Below are 11811 nucleotides of genomic sequence, written 5' to 3'. Positions count from 1 at the left end.
TAGTGGTATGGCCACACCATAATCTTTTCTTTTCTCCATTGTCATCTCAGAATTTTAGGTGCATGGCAGCACACACACACATCTGACTTTTTTTTTTTTTTTCTATAGGGCATATTTGTGTGCCAGAGAGAGACAGAGAGAAGTAAAGTCACCCCCCTGGGGGATGGCCATGCCACAATCTAATCCCTACTCCTCCATTTTCCTCTAGGGATTTTGGTCATGTATGCACATACACCTGACATATTTTCCTTTTTAGTTTTTAGGTTTCAGTTTTTTGCCATGGGGCACATGCACTTGCCAGAGAGACACAGAGAGAAGGGAAATAAGAAATTATTCTACAAGGTGAATGACTACACCACAATCCCTTCTCCTTCATTCTCTTCCTTGGATTTTGTGCACACACACACACACATGTGCCTAGTGTGATTTTTAAGCTTCCTGATTTAGAATTGGACTGTGGTCGACCAGTGAGAGTCTCGCACCTTAACCACCACAGCATCTGCTGGCCTCATGCCTGACGATAGGTGCTGGACTTGAACTGTGCTTTCGGCCATGTGGGATCCAGCTACCTTAACCATCACACTACAGGTTGGACAAAGATTGCGTCAGAGTATCTGCACTTGTTTATGAGAGACAGAAAAAAAGAGAGAGAAAGTGAGAAAACACCTCCCATGAAGGATGGATACTCACAGTTGCTTCTCTTCCATCTCTCTTTCCTTTAGGGGTTTTGGGCACACATGCATACATGCTCAGCTTGTTTTTCAAGCTGCTGGGTCTGGGACTCCACCCACACAGTTGGCTATGCAGGATTCAGCTGCCTTAACCACCACACCACTAGCTGGCTCAGAAGATATTCTTATAAAATCCTCTGCCATGGGTGCCAGCAGATAGTATAGCAGTTGGGGTGCTGGACTCACACTTGCTGACTACTGTTCCAGTCCTGGACTTGGTGACTTGCTTTCTCATTTTCCCTCTTTCTTTGTCTCTCTCTGGTGAATGTGCTTGCCCTAATGCAAATTATTAAATAATAATAATAATTAATAAATAAAATTAAATAAGTAATTCTTTTTTTACAAAATCCTCTGCCTGGCCACTAATTAATTAATTAGAATCCCTGAAATTAAAACCCAATCATTGGGACCAGCAGAAGGCTTAATGGCTATGTTGCTGGACTCCCATGTAGTCGACCGCGGTTCGAGTCTCAGACCCAGTCCTTAAGCTCGTGCTGGGCGAGTGTGCACGTGTGCCCAAGATCCCAAGAAAAGAATGGAGGAGAAGGGATTGCGGGATGATTTTATTTTTCTGTCTCTCTGTATCTCTCTGTCTTTCTGGCAAGCACATGTGCTTTATAGCAAAAACCTCTCAAAAAAAAAAAAAAAGAGAGAAAGAAAGAAAAAGAAAAAACCCAATCATCAATTATATTTAAATCTATTTATTTCTTCTAAGAAAAACAGAGAGATACACAGATGTGCAGCTTCTTCAAACAGGACATTCAAGCCATAATCCACTCCTAGCTTCAGCCAACCTGGATAATGGCCTTGTATTAATAATTGCCCTGTGCACTCAGGGAAGTCTCTGAATCTAAACGCAGAACCTTCCCAAAGGAGTCAGTCTTGCAGAGCAGCACGTACTACTGTTGCATTCTGTCTGACCCCATCATTACTTTTATGAACTCCATAAGTAATCCTCAGTGCAACCAAGTTTGAGAACCAGTGCTTTGAGAGCTATTGTTGGCTATACATAGGTGGCTTCTGAAAGATAAGTTTATTTTAAAAAGGGAAATAAACCAAAAATAAAAATGCATGTTATAAATTAATAAATTAGTAAGTGTACATTATCATTAAAAACAGAATTTTTATAAAAGTGATATAATTCAATACCTACTTTCCCTTTCCAAGGGAAAGTTAAATGTAGAACTCAATATTCATTAAAAAAGTAAAATGCAAAAACTAATAAATAGACACATTTTTACTTATTTTAAAACAAAAGGCCAGAATCTTTTATTTGGAGAACAATTGGAGGCAAAACAGTGTAACTTACTATAAAATCTTAATCACATTCTTTAACTTTATTTGATTAATGAATATTTGACTTCTGAAAGTGATAGACAATATGAAAATGTCTAGTTCTTGGAAGATCTTCTCTTATATTGAAATTTACATATACTTCTAAATTGTTATAATTGGTTCTATTTTTGTCTTCTGGATTAACTTATGATAAGAACATTGTTCTTTAAGTGTCTTTTAATTTTTCATACACATCCATAATATGGCTCAAAAAGCAACTAAATTCCTCTTACATAATGCAAATGCCACTTTAAACACCAAGTAAGTATTACCCATAATTAAAGTGAAGTCAAAACAATTGACCAAATAAATAGTGAAATTATTGAAGAAAATATCAAAACCTGTGATGGTAACCCACAGCATGGGTTCATTTATGTCCTCCCAAACTCTGTATGTTGAAGTTTTCATTCATTCATTAGGGCTACAATAGCCAAATACATCAGACTGGGTAGCTTAAACAACGGAAATTTATTTTCTCACAACTTGGGAGGCTGGAAGTCTAAGACAGTGGCACATGGCAGAGTCTGTTTCTTCTGAGGCCCCTCTCCTTCACTTACAGATGACTGTCTTCCCTCTGCATCCCCACAGGGTCTTCCCTCTGTGCCATCTTGTGTCTCAGTCTCCTCTTCATGCATAAATGCCAAATATACTGGATTAGGACTGACTGTAATGACCTCACTTTAATTTAATTGCCACTTCAAAAACTCTATGTCCAAGTTACATTCTGAGCTACCAAGTATTAAGACTCCAGTATACGAATGGGGGGGGGAGGGCATAATTTAGCCCAAAGTACAACCCCAGCACCTCTGAATATGGCTGCATTTGAAAATAGAGTGAGTTAGTGCAGATGTAATGGTTAAGATGAGGTCATATTGGAATTGGGGTAGGGACCCCTCTATTCCATTATAAACGGTGTCTGTAAGAAGGAGGAATGTGAATACACACATACATAGGGAGAATACAAGTGAATGTGGATACAGAGATCAAGATGACAATGCATTGTCCACACAGCAAAGAAAGCCAGTGTTGACAACAAACCACCAGAAGGTAGTAGAGATATTCTCCATCACAGCATAAAAGGAAGCAGTCCTGCTGACACTCTGGTCACAGACTTCCAGCGTCTGGAACCATGGAGATAATACATTTCTGTTGTTCTAAATTACCTAGTTTGGAGTATTTTACTAGCCCCAGGAAACAAATATACTCTGTTTTACAGTAGCCCTTTAATGTTAATAAAAGTAAAACAAGATTTTTAAAAAACTCCATGCTAGGGGGGCAGCAGGTGACATGGTGCTGAAGGTTCTGGACACTCCTACATGGCTGATCATAGTTCGAGTCCTGGACCTGGAGGCTTCCTTTGTTACTTTTCTTCTCTCTCTCTCGTGTCTCTCTGGTCAAATTAAAATAAATGAATGAATAAATAAAATTAAATAAATAATTCTTTTTTAAAAAAATCCATACTTAAGAGAGGAACAAATCAGGGCCATCAGGTCGTGTGGTGGTTGGGGCACTGCATTCCCACATGGCTGACTGCAGGTCAAGTACTGGACCTAGACCTGTGGCTTGCTCTTTCTCTCTTTCTCTCTTTCTCTCTCTCTCTCTCTCTCTCTCTCTCTCTCTGGGGAGTCTGTGTGCTCTCTAGCAAAATTTTAAAAAATAGAAATAATAATTGAAATTATATAAATAATTCTTAGAAAAAGATATGAACATATATGAAATAATTTGTGTTTCTGTATATCATGGAAAAAAATAAAAGTCACTGAGAATACAAAAACTGAGGTTATATCTATTAAAAAACAATGTTAGGTAATTAACACACTTTTAAATACTAATTGGCCTTAAAGGAACTTTAAGATGTAGGTTAAAATTACCTTTTCCTATCTGAGTTGTTCACAATGCTCTCCCAGATGAGCAAGAAAATCATTTGTCATCTGGGCTTACTTAATTGGTTTTATGATTACATTAATTATATATTTTCAAAAATAAAGTGGGGTAAGGATATCTCATTTTTTAGTTTTTATACCTTTATACTCTTAAGCATATTTTCAAAAAAAATATAAAAACCAGTAAAATTCATGAATATGCATTTATAAGAACTGTGATCTTTTATTGAAAATAAACTTCCATTTTGTTCGTGAATCATTACTTTTTTTAGTTTGGCATATTCATCCTGTGTGTCATGTTGTGATTCATTTCTCCCACCAACTTTTCCTCTTTTAACTTCTGTGTGAACACTGTGTTGGTTCATTTATATGCTCCCATGATGTCATATTTTTGCCAGTATAACACTTGAATTGTTGAACTCATTTCCATATAAAGTTAGCCTCTTTTTTCCTCATATGCCCAAGTCTACAAAAATGCATAATGCATGGTTTAGAATGGTGAAAGGCACAAATGAAACGCAGTAGCCTCCCCTTATCCATGGGGGAAATGTTTCAAGACCACTATGGGTGCCTGAATGCATAGATAAGGCTCTCCGATACTGCTTTATCTTTTAAAAAAAAATAATTATTTGGGGATTTTAGTGTCTCTGTACTGACTGACATGCATGGCATTCCCTTTTGAAAAAGCAATGTAATACACTGTAAAGTTTTATTGTGATTCAATGTAATATAAACAAGATTATGATGATAATAAATTAAAAATTAAAAAAATATATTTTACTTAACTTATTTATTTATTTATTTATTTATTTGCTTATTTATTTTAATTTGACCAGAGAGGAACAGAGAGTGAGAGAGAGAGAGAGAAAGGAAAAGTGAAAAAGCAAGCCACCAGGTCCGGGACTCGAATGTCAGTCAGCCATGTGGAAGACCAGCACCCTTAACCATCACCCCACCTGCTGGCCCATAATACTATTTGATCTTATGCATATATACCAATGGAAAGTTTGATTTACAAGGTAAGCACAATGAGAGATGGACAACAATAACCAATAAGCTATAATAACTGTAATAATATACTATACTAAAAGTTACATAGACATGGTGTCTCTAACTCTTAAAGTATCTTACTGTACTACTCACCTCTTTTCAAACCAAGCTTGATCACATGTGTCTGAAATCATGGTAAAGGGGAGACCGAAGTACAAATATTAGGTAACAAGATTTTATTATTTATTAGGGGGACATTTATTCTAAACTTTTCATATACCCTTGTAGCAAACACTTTATTCCCAAAACACAGTTTGCCTCACTTCCTGGACAAAGATAATTTTATGTAACAAGTAAGATTGGTAGAAGCGACCGAGGAATATGTATTTCTGGCCAGCCTGCAGAAGTGTATCTTAGTTGCTCTCCTGTGATGAAGTGGAAGGCCTACACAGGATTGAAGTTGTGTTATTTATTCATACTCCATTTTACTTTTGGAATAAACCACAATTCTCCAACCTAACACTTCTTATACAGAAGATGCACTACCTGAGAGTGATTTTTAATCTTCTATTGTATAGTTGTGTGATTTTAGGTAAATTTCTTAACCACATCGTGTCTCAGTTTCTGCAAGTGTAAAATGCAAGTGATACTATAACCTTTCTTCAAGTTCTGGTATAATTTAAATGAGCTAGTACATATTAAATTCTTAGAAATTGCCTGGTATCTAATGAGTTTTTGCTGCGATCAAGTGCCACCTGATTGTCCTTTGTGTTCTATCTTTAGTTGTTCAAAATTTGGATATAGTCTATAGTGGTGTCACATGTTGACCCCTGACTCTCAACAATTCTTGGGAGTAATATAATAAAAATGTCTTTAAGAAATCAAAGAAATTATACCTATTGCATAAGGATATATTTAAATAAGCCGTTGGAAATCTGTTCCTAATCTAAAGGAAGTAAAAGAAACTATGTAGAAAAGTTCCTGTGTTCACAGCTTTTTTTCACATTATCTAATTAAGTGCAATGAAACTCTGGCTCTAGTCATTAGTTTTGAAATTGGCGGTAGTTTTATTCAAGGGTTGGTTGGTTTAAAGACTTGTTTTTCAAACTCTACAGCCTACTTTATGTCCAACTTCTGCCCCAAACACTGCAAACTCATTGTTCTAGGATGCAGAAATCATTATCTATGACCAGCATAAAAAGAATGTCTCTCCCAATACTGCGTTGAATTGTTCTCTCCTCTAGCCATCAAGCACTGATCTTGGGGCAGAGAGTAGGTGGGTATTCCTGGTAGCACTATTCACAGTAACCAGTGTACCCCATAGTATCCCAAAATATAAAAGGGAGATGAGTAGGATAGCTAGGGGCATGAGTAGGGCAGCTCTAACAGTTTTGATGTGATCCTTGCATGAGAGAATTATGTAAATTTTCAGCAGAGCAATGGGTACACATGAGAGTTTTAAAAAGATTAGGCATCCTTGCTAATTTAAAATAATTTCATTTATATTTATAAAAAGTACTATTTTTTTTTTTGAGAGGTTTTTGCCATAGGGCACATGCGCTCGCCAGCCAGCCAGAGAGAGAAAGAGAGACAGAAACAGAGAAGTCACCCCCAGGGGGTATGGCCACGCTGCAATCCCTTCTCCTCCATTCTCCTCTCGGGATCTTAGGCACGCACGCACACGCGCCTGCCATGAGTTTTAAGCCACCGAGTCTGGGACGCGAACCGCAGTCGACTACATGGGAGTCCAGCGACATAGCCATTACGCTAACTGCTGATCCCAAAAAGTACTATTGTTGACTATTCTTATGTCAGTATAAGGACTCAGTTCAATTTACTGGGAAAGTTGACTTTGTAACATTTTTATCAGTGTCTGGATTGCGTAAACTAAAACTTACAAATCATGTGACCTTGGGGAAATTAGTTATATTTTTCTGAATGCCAGTATCTTCGCCTATTAAATATGATGGTACCACATAGCATAACTAACATAATATAGTATAATCCTGTATGATATTAGTAGCCTGGCAGTAAATGTGTAGCTAAAACAATGGTAGTATTTTTACTTCATTACCTCCTTCTTCCTTTCCAATTAAACATGCACAATGTATGTGAGATTCCATGAGAAGCTAGTTGTTTAAAGATACAAGGTTACCTTTCAGCATGTCTTAGTTGACAATTTATGAAAGATAGAGAGAAATATAAAGAAGCCTGGGTGGAAATTGTATTTACATAGAAAGTAAAAATCTTCATGAAAAACTTTTGTTACTTATAGATCATTAACATATATCTGAATGTAGTCTTTGAGTTGCAGTTTTACTTATAAAGTTTTACTTATAAAGCTAAAATAGTCTTCTTATATAAGCATACACACATATGAGTGCCTGTGAGCATGCACACACACACACATTTTTGATAGATTTTTCTCTTTCCAGAACATATCAGAAAACTAGTGTCCTTCTTTATAACTTTTGAAGAAGTTGAAACCTAACCATTTACTCTTGTTTTAACAAAATGATGAATTAAATATAAATGAACTTAAAATATCCATGACTGAAAATATTATTTATTTAGTTTACCTGAAAAATTAATGAGTTACACAGGTGCGAGCTTGGTCTCTCATAGATCAACTTTTTTGTCATTGAAATTATAATAAATCAATCTGGCATAATGTCTCTAACAAAAGTTATCAGGTAATCTCTAAAAGATTAATAACAGAAGCACCAGACCAGAATCTATGGTTTCAGCTGCTGATTGAAAAGTTATTTAGGAAAAATTCCTAAATACATATGAATGTATATTCTGATTTTTCACTACATAGTAATTATTTAACCACACTACTTAAATCATTTAAATAACTTAAACATTTGGATAGAACTTCTTGTCTAAAAAATTACAATAGTTTTACTATTACTCCAAAGCGTGGTTGCCAAGATTAAATATGACACTTTGCAGGAAAGATGAGTGTTTTGCACTTTCCTCCAATCTAGACCACATTAACAATTTTTGAACTATTAATTGTATACTCCATTTTAAAAAACTGAGATATTCATAGCTTATTTAGATATTTTAGTATTTGCATAAATACATCAATGCACATATATATGTAGATTATTTTTAATTGAGATGAGATAATCCTTCTTTAGCTATTTTGCCAAATGTATTTGCAAGAGAGATGATTGTATTTAATTTTGCTGTTGCTTTGATTTTTTTTTTTAATTCAAACTTTTAACAAATTTTAATAGCATCCATTAAATGCTTGTGATATTACTGAAAATAAAATGTTTGGTCTGTTGGAGTCAGCATATACATATATTTTTTACTTTAAAGTTTCTTTTTATTGAGGGATAATATTTCAAAAATGCTATGAATATTTTTCTCCTTGTTATACTTCAGTCAGCATTTTCACATATGTATCAAATAGATTAAGGGGGAAATGACAATACAACCCGGAGGCTGAAAGTTTAAATGCAAGAAAGCTTAGAAATAGAGAAGTCATAGTTGTCATAGCAACATAATCTGGGTATATTCACATTATCCTTTTCCTCACTAAAAGATTTGCAAGGCTCCATAGAGTTGTTCCAGCTAGTATGGGAAGGCAGTCTGTGTGCATTTAATGTAGAACTTTAAAGTACTCTTAGCACAGTCCATATTCACTAGAAGCAACATTTTATTTGAAATTTAATTCAGAGACTATAATCATTTAGGGGGATTTCTAGCAATATAATCTTTATGGAATAATGTATAGTTGAGGCTAAACTTTTGCTACTTTCCAGGAAATATAAAGGCAAAAAACATCCCATAGTAATACTTTAAAATCATTGCAAGGTTTTACTAAATCAATTTCTTTTATTTCCCAGTGGCTTTTCACTGATTTTTTATAATAAAACAGCAGGTATCATATATTGTCTTTTACCTGGGAATATTGCATATTTTATCCTGCATGCTTAATTCTAAGACTAGACATGATTTTTCTAATCTTTTTTAAAGAATTCTGTTTTCTGGGACCAGCAGTTAGCATAATGGCTATGTCACTGGACTCCCATGTAGTCAACTGCGGTTCAAGTCACAGACTCGGTGGCTTAAACTCATGCCAGGCGCGTGTACGTGCCCAAGATCCTGAGAGGAGAATGAAGGAGAAGGGATTGCAGCGTGGCCATCCCCTCTAGGGGGTGATTTCTTTGTTACTTATAGATCATTAACATATATCTGAATGTAGTCTTTGAGTTGCAGTTTTACTTATAAAGTTTTACTTATAAAGCTAAAATAGTCTTCTTATATAAGCATACACACATATGAGTGCCTGTGAGCATGCACACACACACACATTTTTGATAGATTTTTCTCTTTCCAGAACATATCAGAAAACTAGTGTCCTTCTTTATAACTTTTGAAGAAGTTGAAACCTAACCATTTACTCTTGTTTTAACAAAATGATGAATTAAATATAAATGAACTTAAAATATCCATGACTGAAAATATTATTTATTTAGTTTACCTGAAAAATTAATGAGTTACACAGGTGCGAGCTTGGTCTCTCATAGATCAACTTTTTTGTCATTGAAATTATAATAAATCAATCTGGCATAATGTCTCTAACAAAAGTTATCAGGTAATCTCTAAAAGATTAATAACAGAAGCACCAGACCAGAATCTATGGTTTCAGCTGCTGATTGAAAAGTTATTTAGGAAAAATTCCTAAATACATATGAATGTATATTCTGATTTTTCACTACATAGTAATTATTTAACCACACTACTTAAATCATTTAAATAACTTAAACATTTGGATAGAACTTCTTGTCTAAAAAATTACAATAGTTTTACTATTACTCCAAAGCGTGGTTGCCAAGATTAAATATGACACTTTGCAGGAAAGATGAGTGTTTTGCACTTTCCTCCAATCTAGACCACATTAACAATTTTTGAACTATTAATTGTATACTCCATTTTAAAAAACTGAGATATTCATAGCTTATTTAGATATTTTAGTATTTGCATAAATACATCAATGCACATATATATGTAGATTATTTTTAATTGAGATGAGATAATCCTTCTTTAGCTATTTTGCCAAATGTATTTGCAAGAGAGATGATTGTATTTAATTTTGCTGTTGCTTTGATTTTTTTTTTTAATTCAAACTTTTAACAAATTTTAATAGCATCCATTAAATGCTTGTGATATTACTGAAAATAAAATGTTTGGTCTGTTGGAGTCAGCATATACATATATTTTTTACTTTAAAGTTTCTTTTTATTGAGGGATAATATTTCAAAAATGCTATGAATATTTTTCTCCTTGTTATACTTCAGTCAGCATTTTCACATATGTATCAAATAGATTAAGGGGGAAATGACAATACAACCCGGAGGCTGAAAGTTTAAATGCAAGAAAGCTTAGAAATAGAGAAGTCATAGTTGTCATAGCAACATAATCTGGGTATATTCACATTATCCTTTTCCTCACTAAAAGATTTGCAAGGCTCCATAGAGTTGTTCCAGCTAGTATGGGAAGGCAGTCTGTGTGCATTTAATGTAGAACTTTAAAGTACTCTTAGCACAGTCCATATTCACTAGAAGCAACATTTTATTTGAAATTTAATTCAGAGACTATAATCATTTAGGGGGATTTCTAGCAATATAATCTTTATGGAATAATGTATAGTTGAGGCTAAACTTTTGCTACTTTCCAGGAAATATAAAGGCAAAAAACATCCCATAGTAATACTTTAAAATCATTGCAAGGTTTTACTAAATCAATTTCTTTTATTTCCCAGTGGCTTTTCACTGATTTTTTATAATAAAACAGCAGGTATCATATATTGTCTTTTACCTGGGAATATTGCATATTTTATCCTGCATGCTTAATTCTAAGACTAGACATGATTTTTCTAATCTTTTTTAAAGAATTCTGTTTTCTGGGACCAGCAGTTAGCATAATGGCTATGTCACTGGACTCCCATGTAGTCAACTGCGGTTCAAGTCACAGACTCGGTGGCTTAAACTCATGCCAGGCGCGTGTACGTGCCCAAGATCCTGAGAGGAGAATGAAGGAGAAGGGATTGCAGCGTGGCTATCCCCTCTAGGGGGTGATTTCTTGCTTTCTATTTCTCTGTTTCTCTCTGTCTTCCTGGCGAGCGCACGCGCCCAATAAGAAAAAACCTCTCAAAAAAAAAAATTCTTTTTTCTTCTTTCAGAGAGAGATCACAAGTGAAACAAAGAGACCGAAATTTCAGTGCACTCAATTGACCCAAGACCTGAACCAGCATTGGAAAAAAAAAATTCTTTTTTCTTCTTTCAGAGAGAGATCACAAGTGAAACAAAGAGACCGAAATTTCAGTGCACTCAATTGACCCAAGACCTGAACCAGCATTGGCCATGTGGCTTCCAGCACTGCAGATCAGCGCACTAATGCATGAGCCTCTGTAGATGGCCAGAATTTTCTAATTTTCTGATGCTCCTGTTTTCGCTTCAAAGTATATCAGGAAACTAATAATGTCAGTATGATTAATTTCTTTAGTCTGATCCTTACCGATTCTTTAGTGAGAAAATAAATAACTATAAAATAACGAAAAAACTTTATGTTGGCAATCATAGACAATTATGAATCTCAAAATAATGCATTTCATTTTATTTCAAAAATACTTGCTCTGTAGCTTTCTTTACCTACTACCTCCTAAGATTATGAGGATAATTAAAAATCACCATGTATATATATGCATATTAAACATCCATGATTATATTATTGTGGGGCCAGTCTCATAACCTAGTAGATAAGGAAGCTGAATCTCACATGGTGACCATGGTTTGAAGTCTGACCCTGGCAGCTTGAAAAATACACTGGGCATATGTGTATGCATGCTGAAAATT

This window comes from Tupaia chinensis, unplaced genomic scaffold, assembly GCF_000334495.1.
Source record: "Tupaia chinensis unplaced genomic scaffold, TupChi_1.0 Scaffold145407_1, whole genome shotgun sequence".
Lineage (NCBI taxonomy): Eukaryota > Metazoa > Chordata > Mammalia > Scandentia > Tupaiidae > Tupaia > Tupaia belangeri.
The sequence above is the reverse complement of the archived record's forward strand: the minus strand, read 5'-3'. Positions refer to the sequence as shown.